Source organism: Oncorhynchus keta, unplaced genomic scaffold (genome assembly GCF_023373465.1).
Source record: "Oncorhynchus keta strain PuntledgeMale-10-30-2019 unplaced genomic scaffold, Oket_V2 Un_contig_269_pilon_pilon, whole genome shotgun sequence".
In the NCBI taxonomy this organism is placed as follows: Eukaryota; Metazoa; Chordata; class Actinopteri; order Salmoniformes; family Salmonidae; genus Oncorhynchus; species Oncorhynchus keta.
Genome location: NW_026285285.1, coordinates 202496 through 219789, shown reverse-complemented (window position 1 = coordinate 219789; position 17294 = coordinate 202496). Strand labels below are relative to the sequence as shown.

General features: G+C 42.7%; 1 pseudogene; it reads left to right on the top strand.

Moving 5' to 3' along the window:
* The first annotated feature begins 512 nt into the window (after positions 1 to 512).
* Positions 513 to 17294, top strand: part of LOC118379948 (sarcolemmal membrane-associated protein-like) — a 144601-nt pseudogene continuing 127819 nt past the window's right edge.

Here is a 17294-nt window from a genome sequence, read left to right as displayed (position 1 = left end):
ATATGCCATTTAGCAGACGCTTTTATCCAAAGTGACTTACAGTCTCATGTGTGCATACATTCTACGTATGGGTCGAACCCACTACCCTGGCGTTACAAGGGCCATGCTCTACCAACTGAGCTACAGAAGGACCACCATAATGAATGTATGTGTGTATATTAAACATAGGAGGGAGTAAAATGTAGACAGGCAATAAGGGGGGGGGGGGTCAACATTCCGTGCTCACTCCCATCTTCTTAAAATATAACCCTAATCTTAAATTAAAACCAAAAACCACATTTTTGATCTCATACATTTTTTAATTTTTTTATTTAGCCAAGTGTGACTTTGTGCTTGTGGTAACTAGTGACAACGGAAAACCGGAAGCATGCACTGCAGCGTGTCATTAATGTCTATTTTGATTGGACCCCAGGTTGTCAATCTGTTTGTCAAGTTCCCGCCTCCAATGACGTTTTTGGGCATGTCGCGGACGCTATTGGCGGTTGCGCTGTCCGGTCGTTTGGTGTATATTGTTATGAGTATGGCGGCGGATACTAACGGACGACGGCAAGTTGTTAGAAATGTTCAGTTCAACTGAAGAAAGCTTTAATTTAAAAACGTTTTTTTTTCGTGGTCGATAGTGTTTCGAGTGACATTTCTAACATCGACGCAACACAGTTTTAATTTTCTTTCTTGGGACTCTTCAGAAGATTACTGGACAGGTGATGCTACAGTCAAACCTGTCTCCGTTTCCCGAGTCTGCTCTGTCAGTCACCGAACTACCTAGTCTTTCCTATCTAACTCTTTCCCACTCGGCTAACGTGAACTTTTGCAATGAGACCAGTTTATTGTCTACTTGTTTTTTTGAGTTACTTGTCAAAAATAACACAAGTTTACCTGAGGTAACACCATTTACACCCGTTCCAGAGCTAGTTGATCACGACTTTTCACCCGAAGAGGCCCGACTCCTATTCCAGCTAAATGACAAGTTCTCAGCGCGTTAGCTTAACTAGCCATATAGCTAATTACTCTTTATAACAGTGTTATTGCTCAAGGCCTGTCCAGCTCTACTTACCTCTACAATAATAGTCGTTTTAAGGCGTGTGTCTTTGAACCTGTTTGGAACATTATGCTTCACGATTTGAAGGATTTGTTGCTGGGACCCTGAAAGTAAATATTAGCCTGCTAGTCTTCCTAAATCGGGAGCGGCTAGAAGTTGCATTAGCTAGTTAAACATTTAGCTAGCAAACAACCTCAGATACTCACTCTTTAGCACCCGTCCATAGTGAGTATGATAAACAACTTAATGTTAACTCAGCCTCTATGGGGGGGGAAAAAACACTTATTGACGACATATTAAACCACGGTCAAATTGTCAGCGGGTGTGTTTCAATGGCCAGCCGTATCATCAGCAGGCACAGGGATAGGAAACCGTGCAATGGTCAGATTGTGTAATATAGCTATCTGGATTTATCCGATGGGCTAAAGATTAGCTGCCTGCCGCTAACTTGCGCGGCATAATAACGCTTCTCTCGCTATACATTTTGATGGACGTGGGAAAATATTTTCTAGATTGCTACTGTTGCTATCGTCAAATGGTTTTGGCTGTACTGTATTGTGTGGCCTGTACGTAATCGTATTTAGTCATTGACTGGACGTAATGTAGCTCTGTAGAAAGATACCATAAATACATATTTTTTTTTTTTTTTTTTTTTACATGAATACAGGAGGTTTTACGTGTCTCTTTGAATCAAATGAAGAAAACACGTCCATATGAATGGCTAGCTAGCAGTGCCTAACTTAAAATAGAAGAGCCAGACAGACAGCGAATAGCCAGGTTACATGGTTTATTAACACAACAGCCGAGGATTTAAGACTGAAGTTAGTCATTCTGGATCAAGAAACCTTGTCTTTCGTCGCTGATTGGAGTAACACTCCCAAGCCATCATCAATGCCTTCAGCGCTGGCCTTCTTCTCCTGCCGCCCGAATTCACACCCTTTTCAGGAACGTCATGTCTACCTGGACGAGCCAGTCAAGATCGGGCGCTCTGTGGCACGATGCCGACCGGCTCAGAACAACGCCACGTTCGACTGCAAGGTTCTGTCACGGAACCATGCCCTGGTCTGGTTTGATCACAAGACGGGCAAGGTGAGTCTGACTCTCAACCATTTGGCTAACTACTAGCTTTTACTTTGCATGGTCATTGTACATTTTTTTTTATTTCACCTTTTATTTAACCAGGTAGGCCAGTTGAGAACAAGTTCTCATTTACAACTGCGACCTTGCCAAGATAAAGCAAAGCAGTGCAACACAAACAAAAACACAGAGTTACACATGGGACAAACAAACATATGGTCAATAACACAATGTAGAAAATCTATACAAGGTGTGTGCAAATGAGGTAACATTAGTGAGGTAAGGCAATAAATAGGCCGTAGTGGCAAAGTAATTACAATTTAGCAATTAAACACAGGAGTGATAGATGTGCAGAAGATGAATGTGCAAGTAGAGATACTGGGGTGCAAAAAAATAGCAATATGGGGATGAGGTAGTTGGATGGGCTATGGACAGGGGCAATGATCTGTGAGCTGCTCTGACAGCTGGTATTTAAAGTTAGTGAGGGAGATATAAGTCTCCAGCTTCAGTGATCTTTGCAATTCGTTCTAGTCATTGGCAGCAGAGAACTGGAAGGAAAGGCGGCCAAAGGAGGAATTGGCTTTGGGGATGACCAGTGAAATATACCTGCTGGAGCACATGCTACTGTGACCAGTGAGCTGAGATAAGGCAGGGCTTTATGTAACAGTATACTTTTAAACCATCCCCTCACCCATACCCGGGCACGAACCAGGGACCTTCTGCACACAACGACAACAGTCACCCTCGAAGCATCGTTACCCATCGCTCCACAAGAGCCGCGGCTCTTGCAGAGCAAGGGGAACTACTACTTCAAGGTCTCAGAGCAAGTGACGTAACCGATTGAAACGCTATTTAGCGCACACCGCTAACTAAGCTAGCCGTTTCACATCCGTTACACTTACCTAGCAAAGACTTATAGATGACCTGGAGCCAGTGGGTTTTCCTACGAGTATGAAGCGAGGGCCAGCCAACGAGAGCATCCAGGTTGCAGTGGTGGGTAGTGAAATCAAATCAAATGTATTTATATAGCCCTTCGTACATCAGCTGATATCTCAAAGTGCTGTACAGAAACCCAGCCTAAAACCCCAAACAGCAAGCAATGCAGGTGTAGAAGCACTGTGGCTAGGAAAAACTCCCTAGAAAGGCCAAAACCTTGGATAAACCTAGAGAGGAACCAGGCTATGAGGGGTGGCCAGTCCTCTTCTGGCTGTGCCGGGTGGAGATTGTAACAGTACATGGCCAAGATGTTCAAATGTTCATAAATGACCAGCATGGTCAAATAATAATAATCACAGTAAATGTCAGTTGGCTTTTCATAGCCAATCATTGAGAGTATCTCTACCGCTCCTGCTGTCTCTAGAGAGTTGAAAACAGCAGGTCTGGGACAGGTAGCACGTCCGGTGAACAGGTGAGGGTTCCATAGCCGAGTAGTATATGGGGCTTTGGCTGACAAAACGGATGGCACTGTGATGGACTCCATCCAATTTGCTGAGTATAGTGTTGGAGGCTATTTTGTAAATGACATCGGTAGGATAGTCAGTTTTACGAGGGTACGTTTGGCAGCACGAGTGAAGAATGCTTTGTTGCGAAATAGGAAGCCGATTCTAGATTTAATTTTGGATTGGAGATTGGAGTCTGGATGGAGAGTTTACAGTCTAACAAGACACCTATGTATTTGTAGTTGTCCACATATTTTAAGTCAGAACAGTCCAGAGTGGGACTGGCGGGTAGCTGTGGGCAGCGATCGGTTGAAGAGCATGCATTTAGTTTTACTTGCATTTAAGAGCATTTGGAGGCCACAGAAGGAGTTGTGTGGCATTGAAGTTTGTCTGGAGGTTATTTAACACAGTGTCCAAAGAAGGGCCAGAAGTATACAGAATGGTGTCGTCTGCATATCAAATCAAATCAAATCAAATCAAATTTATTTATATAGCCCTTCGTACATCAGCTGATATCTCAAAGTGCTGTACAGAAACCCAGCCTAAAACCCCAAACAGCAAACAATGCAGGTGTAAAAGCACGGTGGCTAGGAAAAACTCCCTAGAAAGGCCAAAACCTAGGAAGAAACCTAGAGAGGAACCGGGCTATGTGGGGTGGCCAGTCCTCTTCTGGCTGTGCCGGGTAGAGATTATAACAGAACATGACCAAGATGTTCAAATGTTCATAAATGACCAGCATGGTCGAATAATAATAAGGCAGAACAGTTGAAACTGGAGCAGCAGCACAGTCAGGTGGACTGGGGACAGCAAGGAGCCTTCATGTCAGGTAGTCCTGGGGCACGGTCCTAGGGCTCAGGTCAGTTGAAACTGGAGCAGGAGCATGGCCAGGTGGACTGGGGACAGCAAGGAGTCCTCATGTCAGGTAGTCCTGGGACATGGTCCTAGGGCTCAGGTCCTCCGAGAGAGAGAAAGAAAGAGAGAAGGAGAGAATTAGAGAACGCACACTTAGATTCACACAGGACACCGAATAGGACAGGAGAAGTACTCCAGATATAACAAACTGACCCTAGCCCCCGACACATAAACTACTGCAGCATAAATACTGGAGGCTGAGACAGGAGGGGTCAGGAGACACTGTGGCCCCATCCGAGGACACCCCGGACAGGGCCAAACAGGAAGGATATAACCCCACCCACTTTGCCAAAGCACATCCCCCACACCACTAGAGGGATATCTTCAACCACCAACTTACCATCCTGAGACAAGGCCGAGTATAGCCCACAAAGATCTCCGCCACGGTACAACCCAAGGGGGGCAACCCAGACAGGCCGACCACAACAGTGAATCAACCCACCCAGGTGACGCACCCCCCAGGGACGGCACGAGAGAGCCCCAGCAAGCCAGTGACTCAGCCCCGTAACAGGGTTAGAGGCAGAGAATCCCAGTGGAAAGAGGGGAACCGGCCAGGCAGAGACAGCAAGGGCGGTTCGTTGCTCCAGAGCCTTTCCGTTCACCTTCCCACTCCTGGGCCAGACTACACTCAATCATATGACCCACTGAAGAGATGAGTCTTCAGTAAAGACTTAAAGGTTGAGACCGAGTTTGCGTCTCTGACATGGGTAGGCAGACCGTTCCATAAAAATGGAGCTCTATAGGAGAAAGCCCTGCCTCCAGCTGTTTGCTTAGAAATTCTAGGGACAATTAGGAGGCCTGCGTCTTGTGACCGTAGCGTACGTGTAGGTATGTACGGCAGGACCAAATCAGAGAGGTAGGTAGGAGCAAGCCCATGTAATGCTTTGTAGGTTAGCAGTAAAACCTTGAAATCAGCCCTTGCTTTGACAGGAAGCCAGTGTAGAGAGGCTAGCACTGGAGTAATATGCATAGAGGTGGATCAGAGAATCACCAGCAGCAAGAGCGACATCATTGATGAAAACAGAGAAAAGTGTCGGCCCGAGAATTGAACCCTGTGGCACCCCCATAAAGACTGCCAGAGGTCCAGACAACAGGCCCTCCGATTTGACACACTGAACTCTATCAGAGAAGTAGTTGGTGAACCAGGCAGAACCAGTCATTTGAGAAACCAAGGCTGTTGAGTCTGCCGATGAGGATGTGGTGATTGACAGAGTCGAAAGCCATGGCCAGGTCGATGAAGACGGCTGCACAGTACTGTCTTTTATCAATGGCGGTTATGATATCGTTTAGGACCTTGAGCTTGTCTGAGATGCACCCATGATCAGCTCGGATACCAGATTTCATAGTTGAGAAGGTACGGTGGGATTCGAAATGGTTGGTGATCTGTTTGTTAACTTGACTTTTGAAGACCTTAGAAAGGCAGGGAAGGATAGATATTGGTCTGTAACAGTTTGGGTCTAGAGTGTCTCCCCCTTTGAAGAGGGGGATGCTGATGCCGTGGCAGCTTTGACTGTGACTTGTCTAGTTAAATAAAGGTTGAATTAATGGTGGTCTCCTTCAATTACTCCCTTCCCCCTTCTTCCCCGTCAGGTCTGCCTGACAGTCTTCCTCAATAGCAAGGCTGTGGTCACTGAGTCTGTACATAGTCAAAGATTTCCTTAAGTTTGGGTCAGTCACAGTGGTCAGGTATTCTGCCACTGTGTTCTCTCTGTTTAGGGGCGGCAGCGTAGCCTAGTGGTTAGAGCGTTGGACTAGTAACCGGAAGGTTGCGAGTTCAAACCCCCGAGCCGACAAGGTACAAATCTGTCGTTCTGCCCCTGAACAGGCAGTTAACCCACTGTTCCCAGGCCGTCATTGAAAATAAGAATATGTTCTTAACTGACTTGCCTGGTTAAATAAAGGTTAAATAAAAGGGCCAAATAGCATTCTAGTTTGCTCTGTTCTTTTGTTAATTACTTGACACATTGGAAATAATTATCTTTTTGTTTTCTCGTGATTTGGTTGGGTCTAATTGTGTTGTTGTCCTGGGGCTCTGTAGGACCTGCTTGCTTAGGGGACTCTTCTCCAGTTTCATCTCTCTGTAGGGGATGGCTTTGTTATGGAATGTTTGGGCATCGCTTCCTTTTAGGTGGTTGTCGAATTTAACCGCTCTTTTCTGGATTTTGATAATTAGTTCTGCTCAGCATGCATTATTTGGTGTTTTACGTACACAGGATATTTTTGCAGAATTCTAAATTTGGTGTTTGTTCCATTTTGTGAATTCTTGGTTGGTGAGCAGACCCAAGACCTCAACCATAAAGGGCAATGGATTCTTTAACTGATTCAAGTATTTTTAGCCAGATCCTAATTGGTATGTCAAGTTGTATGTTCCTTTTGATGGCGTAGAAGGCCCTTCTTGTCTTGTTTCTCAGTTGGTTCACAGCTCTGTGGAAGTTATCTGTGGCGCTGATGTTTAGGCCAAGGTATGTATAGTTTTTGTGTGCTCTAGGGCAACGGTGTCTAGATGGTATCCTTTTTTGGAATACCATTATTTTTGTCATACTGAGATTTACTGTCAGGGCCCAGGTCTGGCAGAATCTGTGCAGAAAATCTAGGTGCTGCTGTAGGCCCTGCTTGGTTGGTGACAGAAGCACCAGATCATCAGCAAACAGTAGACATTTGACTTCAGATTCTAGTAGGGTGAGGCCGGGTGCTGCAGACTGCTCTCTCTCTCTCCCTTTCTCTCTCTCCTGCCTGAACAGTCACTGCCAGACAGGCATGTTGAACAGGCTTGTAATCAGCTGCAAACCAGGTAACTCCATGGAATCGGTCAGTCTGCCACCTTTTGTGAAATAGTGGATTATAGCTGCAGGGTTGACACACAAGGACAGCTATGGCAACTGTACTGAGGTGTAATATGAAGCCATTGGTCGAAGTTCTGTTTTGTATAGGGTTATAGGACAGTGCTATTTGTGTCTACTTGTCTGTCTCAAATCAAATTCTATTTGTCAAATGCTTCGTAAACAATAGTCTGACTAACAGTGAAATGCTTACCGACAGGTCCCAACAATGCAGAGAAAAATAATAGAAAGTAAACATGTGATAATAAATACACAATAATAACATGGTACCAGTATTGACTCAATAATAACATGGCTATACACAGGGTACCAGTACTGAGTCAATAATAACATGGCTATGCACAGGGTACCAGTACTGAGTCAATAATAACATGGCTATACACAGGGTACCAGTACTGACTCAATAATAACATGGCTATACACAGGGTACCAGTACTGAGTCAATAATAACATGGCTATACACAGGGTACCAGTACTGAGTCAATAATAACATGGCTATACACAGGGTACCAGTACTGAGTCAATAATAACATGGCTATACACAGGGTACCAGTATTGACTCAATGATAACTAGGCTATATACAGGGTACCAGTACTGAGTCAATAATAACATGGCTATAGACAGGGTACCAGTACTGAGTCAATAATAACATGGCTATAGACAGGGTACCAGTACTGAGTCAATAATAACATGGTACCAGTATTGACTCAATGATAACATGGCTATACACAGGGTACCAGTACTGACTCAATAATAACATGGCTATACACAGGGTACCAGTACTGAGTCAATAATAACATGGCTATACACAGGGTACCAGTATTGACTCAATGATAACTAGGCTATATACAGGGTACCAGTACTGAGTCAATAATAACATGGCTATAGACAGGGTACCAGTACTGAGTCAATAATAACATGGTACCAGTATTGACTCAATGATAACATGGCTATACACAGGGTACCAGTACTGACTCAATAATAACATGGCTATACACAGGGTACCAGTACTGAGTCAATAATAACATGGTACCAGTATTGACTCAATGATAACATGGCTATACACAGGGTACCAGTACTGACTCAATAATAACATGGCTATACACAGGGTACCAGTACTGAGTCAATAATAACATGGTACCAGTATTGACTCAATGATAACATGGCTATACACAGGGTACCAGTACTGAGTCAATAATAACTAGGCTATATACAGGGTACCAGTACTGACTCAATGATAACTAGGCTATATACAGGGTACCAGTACTGAGTCAATAATAACATGGTACCAGTATTGACTCAATGATAACTAGGCTATATACAGGGTACCAGTACTGACTCAATGATAACTAGGCTATATACAGGGTACCAGTACTGACTCAATGATAACTAGGCTATATACAGGGTACCAGTACTGAGTCAATGATAACTAGGCTATATACAGGGTACCAGTACTGACTCAATGATAACTAGGCTATATACAGGGTACCAGTATTGACTCAATGATAACTAGGCTATATACAGGGTACCAGTACTGACTCAATGATAACTAGGCTATATACAGGGTACCAGTACTGAGTCAATAATAACAGGGTACCAGTATTGACTCAATGATAACTAGGCTATATACAGGGTACCAGTACTGACTCAATGATAACTAGGCTATATACAGGGTACCAGTACTGACTCAATGATAACTAGGCTATATACAGGGTACCAGTACTGAGTCAATAATAACATGGTACCAGTATTGACTCAATGATAACTAGGCTATATACAGGGTACCAGTATTGACTCAATGATAACATGGCTATACACAGGGTACCAGTATTGACTCAATGATAACTAGGCTATATACAGGGTACCAGTATTGACTCAATGATAACTAGGCTATATACAGGGTACCAGTATTGACTCAATGATAACTAGGCTATATACAGGGTACCAGTATTGACTCAATGATAACTAGGCTATATACAGGGTACCAGTATTGACTCAATGATAACTAGACTATATACAGGGTACCAGTACTGAGTCAATAATAACATGGTACCAGTATTGACTCAATGATAACTAGGCTATATACAGGGTACCAGTATTGACTCAATGATAACTAGGCTATATACAGGGTACCAGTACTGAGTCAATAATAACTGAGTCAATAATAACATGGCTATATACAGGGTACCAGTATTGACTCAATGATAACTAGGCTATATACAGGGTACCAGTACTGAGTCAATAATAACTGAGTCAATAATAACATGGCTATATACAGGGTACCAGTATTGACTCAATGATAACTAGGCTATATACAGGGTACCAGTACTGATTCATTAATAACTGAGTCAATAATAACATGGCTATACACAGGGTACCAGTACTGAGTCAATAATAACATGGTACCAGTATTGACTCAATGATAACTAGGCTATATACAGGGTACCAGTACTGATTCAATAATAACTAGGCTATATACAGGGTACCAGTACTGATTCAATAATAACAGGGTACCAGTATTGACTCAATGATAACTAGGCTATATACAGGGTACCAGTACTGAGTCAATAATAACTGACTCAATGATAACTAGGCTATATACAGGGTACCAGTACTGAGTCAATAATAACATGGCTATATACAGGGTACCAGTACTGAGTCAATAATAACATGGTACCAGTATTGACTCAATGATAACTAGGCTATATACAGGGTACCAGTACTGAGTCAATGATAACTAGGCTATATACAGGGTACCAGTATTGACTCAATAATAACTGAGTCAATAATAACATGGCTATACACAGGGTACCAGTATTGACTCAATGATAACTAGGCTATATACAGGGTACCAGTACTGACTCAATGATAACTGAGTCAATAATAACATGGCTATACACAGGGTACCAGTATTGACTCAATGATAACTAGGCTATATACAGGGTACCAGTACTGAGTCAATAATAACTGAGTCAATAATAACATGGTACCAGTATTGACTCAATGATAACTAGGCTATATACAGGGTACCAGTACTGATTCATTAATAACTGAGTCAATAATAACATGGCTATATACAGGGTACCAGTACTGATTCAATAATAACTGAGTCAATAGTAACTAGGCTATACACAGGGTACCAGTACTGATTCAATAATAACTGAGTCAATAATAACATGGCTATATACAGGGTACCAGTACTGAGTCAATAATAACTAGGCTATATACAGGGTACCAGTATTGACTCAATGATAACTAGGCTATATACAGGGTACCAGTATTGACTCAATGATAACTAGGCTATATACAGGGTACCAGTATTGACTCAATGATAACTAGGCTATATACAGGGTACCAGTACTGATTCATTAATAACTGAGTCAATAATAACATGGCTATATACAGGGTACCAGTACTGAGTCAATAATAACATGGCTATATACAGGGTACCAGTACTGAGTCAATAATAACTGAGTCAATAATAACATGGCTATATACAGGGTACCAGTACTGAGTCAATAATAGCTGAGTCAATAATAACATGGCTATATACAGGGTACCAGTACTGAGTCTATAATAACATGGCTATATACAGGGTACCAGTACTGAGTCAATAATAACTGAGTCAATAATAACATGGCTATATACAGGGTACCAGTACTGAGTCAATAATAGCTGAGTCAATAATAACATGGCTATATACAGGGTACCAGTACTGAGTCAATAATAGCTGAGTCAATAATAACATGGCTATACACAGGGTACCAGTACTGAGTCAATAATAACATGGCTATACACAGGGTACCAGTACTGAGTCAATAATAGCATGGCTATGCACAGGGTACCAGTACTGAGTCAATAATAACATGGCTATACACAGGGTACCAGTACTGAGTCAATAATAACATGGCTATACACAGGGTACCAGTACTGAGTCAATAATAGCTGAGTCAATAATAACATGGCTATACACAGGGTACCAGTACTGAGTCAATAATAACATGGCTATACACAGGGTACCAGTACTGAGTCAATAATAGCTGAGTCAATAATAACATGGCTATACACAGGGTACCAGTACTGAGTCAATAATAACATGGCTATACACAGGGTACCAGTACTGAGTCAATAATAGCTGAGTCAATAATAACATGGCTATATACAGGGTACCAGTACTGAGTCAATAATAACATGGTACCAGTATTGACTCAATGATAACTAGGCTATACACAGGGTACCAGTACTGAGTCAATAATAACTGACTCAATGATAACTAGGCTATATACAGGGTACCAGTACTGATTCAATAATAACCGAGTCAATAATAACATGGCTATACACAGGGTACCAGTACTGAGTCTATAATAACATGGCTATGCACAGGGTACCAGTACTGAGTCAATAATAACATGGCTATGCACAGGGTACCAGTACTGAGTCAATAATAACATGGCTATATACAGGGTACCAGTACTGAGTCAATAATAACATGGCTATACACAGGGTACCAGTACTGAGTCAATAATAACATGGCTATACACAGGGTACCAGTACTGAGTCAATAATAACATGGCTATACACAGGGTACCAGTACTGAGTCAATAATAACATGGCTATAGACAGGGTACCAGTACTGAGTCAATAATAACATGGCTATACACAGGGTACCAGTACCCTGTGCAGGGGAACGAGTTAATAACTTGGCCATATACATGGGGAAACTGTACTGAGTGTGTGTGTAGGGGTATGAGGTAATTGAGGAAGATGCTGTATGTACAGTTGAAGTCGGAAGTTTACATACACCTTAGCCAAATACATTTGAACTGGGGTTTTCACAGTTCCTGACATTTAATCATGGTAAAAATTCCCTGTCTTAGGTCAGTTAAGATCACCACTTCATTTTAAGAATGTAAAATGTCAGAATAATAGTAGAGAGAATGATTTATTTCAGCTTTAATTTCTTTCATCACATTCCCAGTGGGTCAGAAGTTTACATACACTCAATTACTATTTGGTAGGATTGCCTTTAAATAGTTTAACAAGAAATTTGTGGAGTGGTTAAAAAACAAGTTTTAATGACTCCAACCTAAGTGTATGTAAACTTCCGACTTCAACTGTACATATAACTAGGAATAAAGTGGCCAGTCAACAGGATGGATAACAAACAGTACCAGCAGCTTATGTGATGAGTCAAAGTTAGTGCAAAAAGGGTCAATGCAAGTAGTCCGGATAACTATGTAGCAGTTTTATGGCTTGGGGTTAGAAGCTGTTCAGGATCCTCTTATTTCTACACTTAGTGCATTGGTACCACTTGCCGTGTGGTAGCAGAGAGAACACTCTATGACTTGGGAGGCTGCAGTCTTTGACATTTTTTAGGGCCTCCCTCTGACACCGCCTGGTATTGAGGTCCTGGTTGACAGGGCGCTCGGCCCCAGCAATTTACTGGTCTGCGCGCGCTACCCTCTGTAGCGCCTTGCGGTCAGATGCCAAACAGTTGCCATACCAAGTGGTGATGCAGCCAGTAAAAATGCTCTCAATGGTGCAGCTGTATAACTTTGAGGTCTGAGAGCCCAGTCAAATATTTTCATCCTCCTGAGTGGAAGAGGTGTTTTTTTAAAGTTTTTTTTTATGCACGACTGTTGGTGTGATAGATCCTTAGGGATTTGGACACTGAGGAACTCTCAATCTGCTCCACTACAGCCATGTCAATGTGACTGGGGCGTGCTCAGCCCTCCATTTCCTGTAGTCCAAGATCTGCTCTTTTGTCTTGCTGACGTTGAGGGAGAGGTTGTCCTGGCACTACACTACACTGCCAAGCCTCTGACCTCCTCCCTATAGAGACGGTCTCATTGTTGTCGGTGATGAGGCCTACCACTGTTGTGTTGTCTGCCAACTTAATGATGGCGTTGGAATCATGCGCGGCCGTACAGTCTTGAGCGGAGTACAGGAGGGGACTAAGCACGCTCCCCTGTGGGGCCCTCGTGTTGATGTGTTGTTGCCTACCCTCACCACCTGGGGGTGGTCCGTAAAAGTCCAGGATCCATTTGCAGAGAGTGGTGTTCAGTCCCAGGGTCCTTGGCTTTGTGATGCGCTTGGTGGGACCTGTGGTGTTGAACACTGAGCTGTAGTCAATGAACAGCATTCTCACGTAGGTGTTCCTTTTGTCCAGGTGGGAAAGGGCAGTGTTGGAGTGCAATAGAGATGCGTCATCTGTGGATCTTTTGGGGCAGTATGTGAATTGGATTGGTCTGGGATGACCAGCCTTTTAAAGCATTCAATGGCCACAGATGTGCGTGCTATGGGGTGATGGTGATTTAGATTTAGGTGATTTAGGTTATATATTTGGTCAGGCCAGGGTGTGACATGGGTTTATTGTTGTGTTTCGTATTGGGGTTTTGTAGGCATTGGGATTGCGGCTGAGTAGGGGTGTAGCATAGGTTTGGCTGCCTGAGGCGGTTCTCAATCAGAGTCAGGTGATTCTCGTTGTCTCTGATGGGGAACCGTATTTAGGTAGCCTGGGTTTCACTTTGTATTTCGTGAGTGATTGTTCCTGTCTCAGTGTAAGTGTTCACCAGATAGGCTGTAATTAGGTTTTCACGTTCCGTTTGTTGTTTTGTATTTGTATAAGTTATTTCATGTATCGCGATTCATTCATTAAAGAACATGAGAAACAACCACGCTGCATTTCGGTCCGACTCTCTTTCGACGAACGAACGCCGTTACAGTCATGTGAAATCCATCGATTAGAGGCTAATTAATTTATTTCAATTGACTGATTTCCTTATATGAACTGTAACTTAGTAAAAAAAACATTTTTACATGTTACGTTTTTATATACTTGTTCAATATATTTACCATGTGTTTATCTATATTTTTCATAGCTGTCTATTTACCACCACAAACCAATGCTGGTATTAAGACCACATGAGTGTGAGCTGTATAGATCCATGAGCAAACAAGAGAATGTTCACCCAGAGTTTCTGTTTTACCTCAGTTCTACCAGCATGTTGCGCAGGTCACAACTCTAAATCACCTTCACTCCACACACACAAACGCATACAAAGCTCTCCCTCGCCCAACATTTGGCAAATCTGACCATAACTCTGTCTCCTTGATACCTACGTACAAGGAAAAACTCACAGAGGAAGTACCAGTCAAGCACTCAATACGGAAGTGGTCTGATGAAGCGGATGCTAAATAGTTCAGGCTTAACAGATACAGTGCCTTGCAAAAGTATTTATCCCCCTTGGCATTTTTCCTACAACCTGTAATTAAAATTGATTTTTATTTGGATTTCATGTATTGGTCATACAAAAAATAGTCCTAATTGGTGAAATGAAATGAAAAAATGAACTGTAATCATAAAAAATGAAAGTGTTGAGTTCATATGTATTCATCCCCTAAATAAGATCTGGTGCAACCAATTCCCTTCAGAAGTCACATAAATAGATTGCACACAGGTGGACTTTATTTAACCAAGTGTCACATGATCTATTACATGATTTCAGTTTATATACACCTGTTCTGAAAGGCCCCAGAGTCTGCAACACCACCAAGCAAGAGGCACCACCAAACAAGCGGCAGCATGAAGACCAAGGAGCTCTCCAAACAGGTCAGGGACAAAGTTGTGGAGAAGTACAGATCAGGGTTGGGTTATGAAAAATATCTGAAACTTTGAACATCCCACACAGCACCATTAAATCATTATTAAAAAATGGAAAGAATATGGCACCACAACAAACCTGCCAAGAGAGGGCCACTCACGGACCAGGAAAGGAGGGCATTAATCAGAGAAGCAACAAAGAGACCAAAGATAACCCTGAAGGAGCTGCAAAGCTCCATAGCGGAGATTGGATCATCTGTCCATAGGACCAGTTTAAGCCGTACACTCCACAGAGCGGGGCTTTACAGAAGAGGGTCCAGAAAAATGCAAAAAAAATAAAATAATAAGCAAACGTGTTTGGTTTTCACCAAAAGGCATGTGGGAGACTCCCCAAACATGTGGAAGATTGTACTCTGGTCAGACAAGACTAAAATGGAGCTTTTTGGCCATCATGGAAAACGCTATGTCTGGCGCAAACACATCTCTCATCACCCCGAGAACACCATCCCCACAGTGAAGCATGGTGGTGGCAGCATCATGCTGTGGGGATGTTTTTCATCAGCAGGGACTGGGAAACTGGTCAGAATTGAAGGAATTTATGGATGACTGTGAATACAGGGACATTCTTGAGGGAAACCTGTTTCAGTCTTCCAGAGATCTGAGACTGGGACAGAGGTTCACCTTCCAGCAGGATAATGACCCTAAGCATACTGCTTAAGCAACACTCAAGTGGTTTAAGGGTAAACATTTAAATGTCTTGGAATGGCCTTGTCAAAGCCCAGACCTCAATCCAATTGAGAATTTGTGGTATGACTGAAAGATTGCTGTACACCAGCGGAACCCATCCAACTTGAAGGAGCTGGAACGGTTTTGCCTTGAAGAATGGGCAAAAATCCCAATGGCTAGATGTGCCAAGCTTATAGAGACATACCCCAAGAGACTTGCAGCTGTAATTGCTGCAAAAGATGTCTCTACAAAGTATTGACTTTGGGGTGGGGTGAATTGTTAAGCACACTCAAGTTTTCCGTTTTTTTGTCTTATTTCTTGTTTCACAATAAAATATATTTTACATCTTCAAAGTGGTAGGCATGTAAATCAAATGATACAACCCACCCCCCCCAAAATCAATTTTTATTCCAGCAAAATAGGAAAAATGTGAAGGACTGTTTTGCTTGTGCAGACTGGAATATGTTCCGGGATTCATCCGATGACGTTGAGGAGTTTATCAGTCACCAGCTTCCTGTGCGCTAAACTCTGCCCAACTAAATAATAAAGAATGTTGGACATAATATTTTGGGCATCCTGGGGAGGTTATAGTGTGCCTCCCAAATGGCACTCTATTCCCCATAGGTCTCTGGTCTAAAGTAGTGCACTATGTAGGGAGTAGGGTGCCATAGGGCTCTGGTCAAAAGTAGTGCACTATATAGGGAATAGGGTGCCATAGGGCTCTGGTCAAAAGTAGTGCATTATTTGTGACCACACCCCAAATCTAATGAGATGACCTTAACTGTAAATGTAGGTTTTTGTCATCAGCCATTGACCTTAAATGAATTGTGTTTAAATCAATTATCAAAATGAAAAGGAACCAATAAATACATTTACTCAAAAATTGTCACATATTTTGGTGAATCTGTCTTTGAATACCATTGCAAATTGCCTGGACCACAGTTGATAGGACATCTCAGGAAGCTAATGAGCTTCGATAAAGACTGTTAATGCAAGACCCACACACAAAACAGACGCACCCCCCAGCTGCCTGCTAGATTGACAACTCAAGACGACACCCCACACTACGTGCGTTACATACCTCCCCCAAGGCCTTTCCCATGTACCCACATGCACATCGATCCAGTTCTGTAGTAGAATCAGCACGTTTCCTTGATGAATAGGTTGTCGTGTTGTCAGGAGGTAATGTTTTTAGGTTACTTACACAGGGCAGTGTTGTGAGTGGAAAGTTAGAGGGCTGGAATTGTTTCATCTCACCGGACTTCCTGTTCAACTGAGAAACACATCAGATCAGTGAGTCCTGGACTGGGTACAGTATAGCACAGTTGGCACAAACCAGCCTACCTGAGAAACCCACTAGGTCATGTGTCAGGGGTTCAATGTGATTAAAACTTTGACAGCCAGATAATGTGTGGATTTCTCTGGATGTTTACCAAACCAGTTACTGTCCTCCGCCCACTCCATTTCAGTAGGCCTACAGTACATCATGAATTAGTAAGTTTGCGAAACTGATTTCGGTGCTGCTGTAACCAGTCCTCTCCCTCAAATCCCTGGAGAACTAAATGGCGATTTTATAAGCTAGGTGTCTATGTTGTGCTTCCTGTTGCTATTAACCAGGCCTCTCTGAACGTTTTAATTTGACCAGCGATATAGGTGC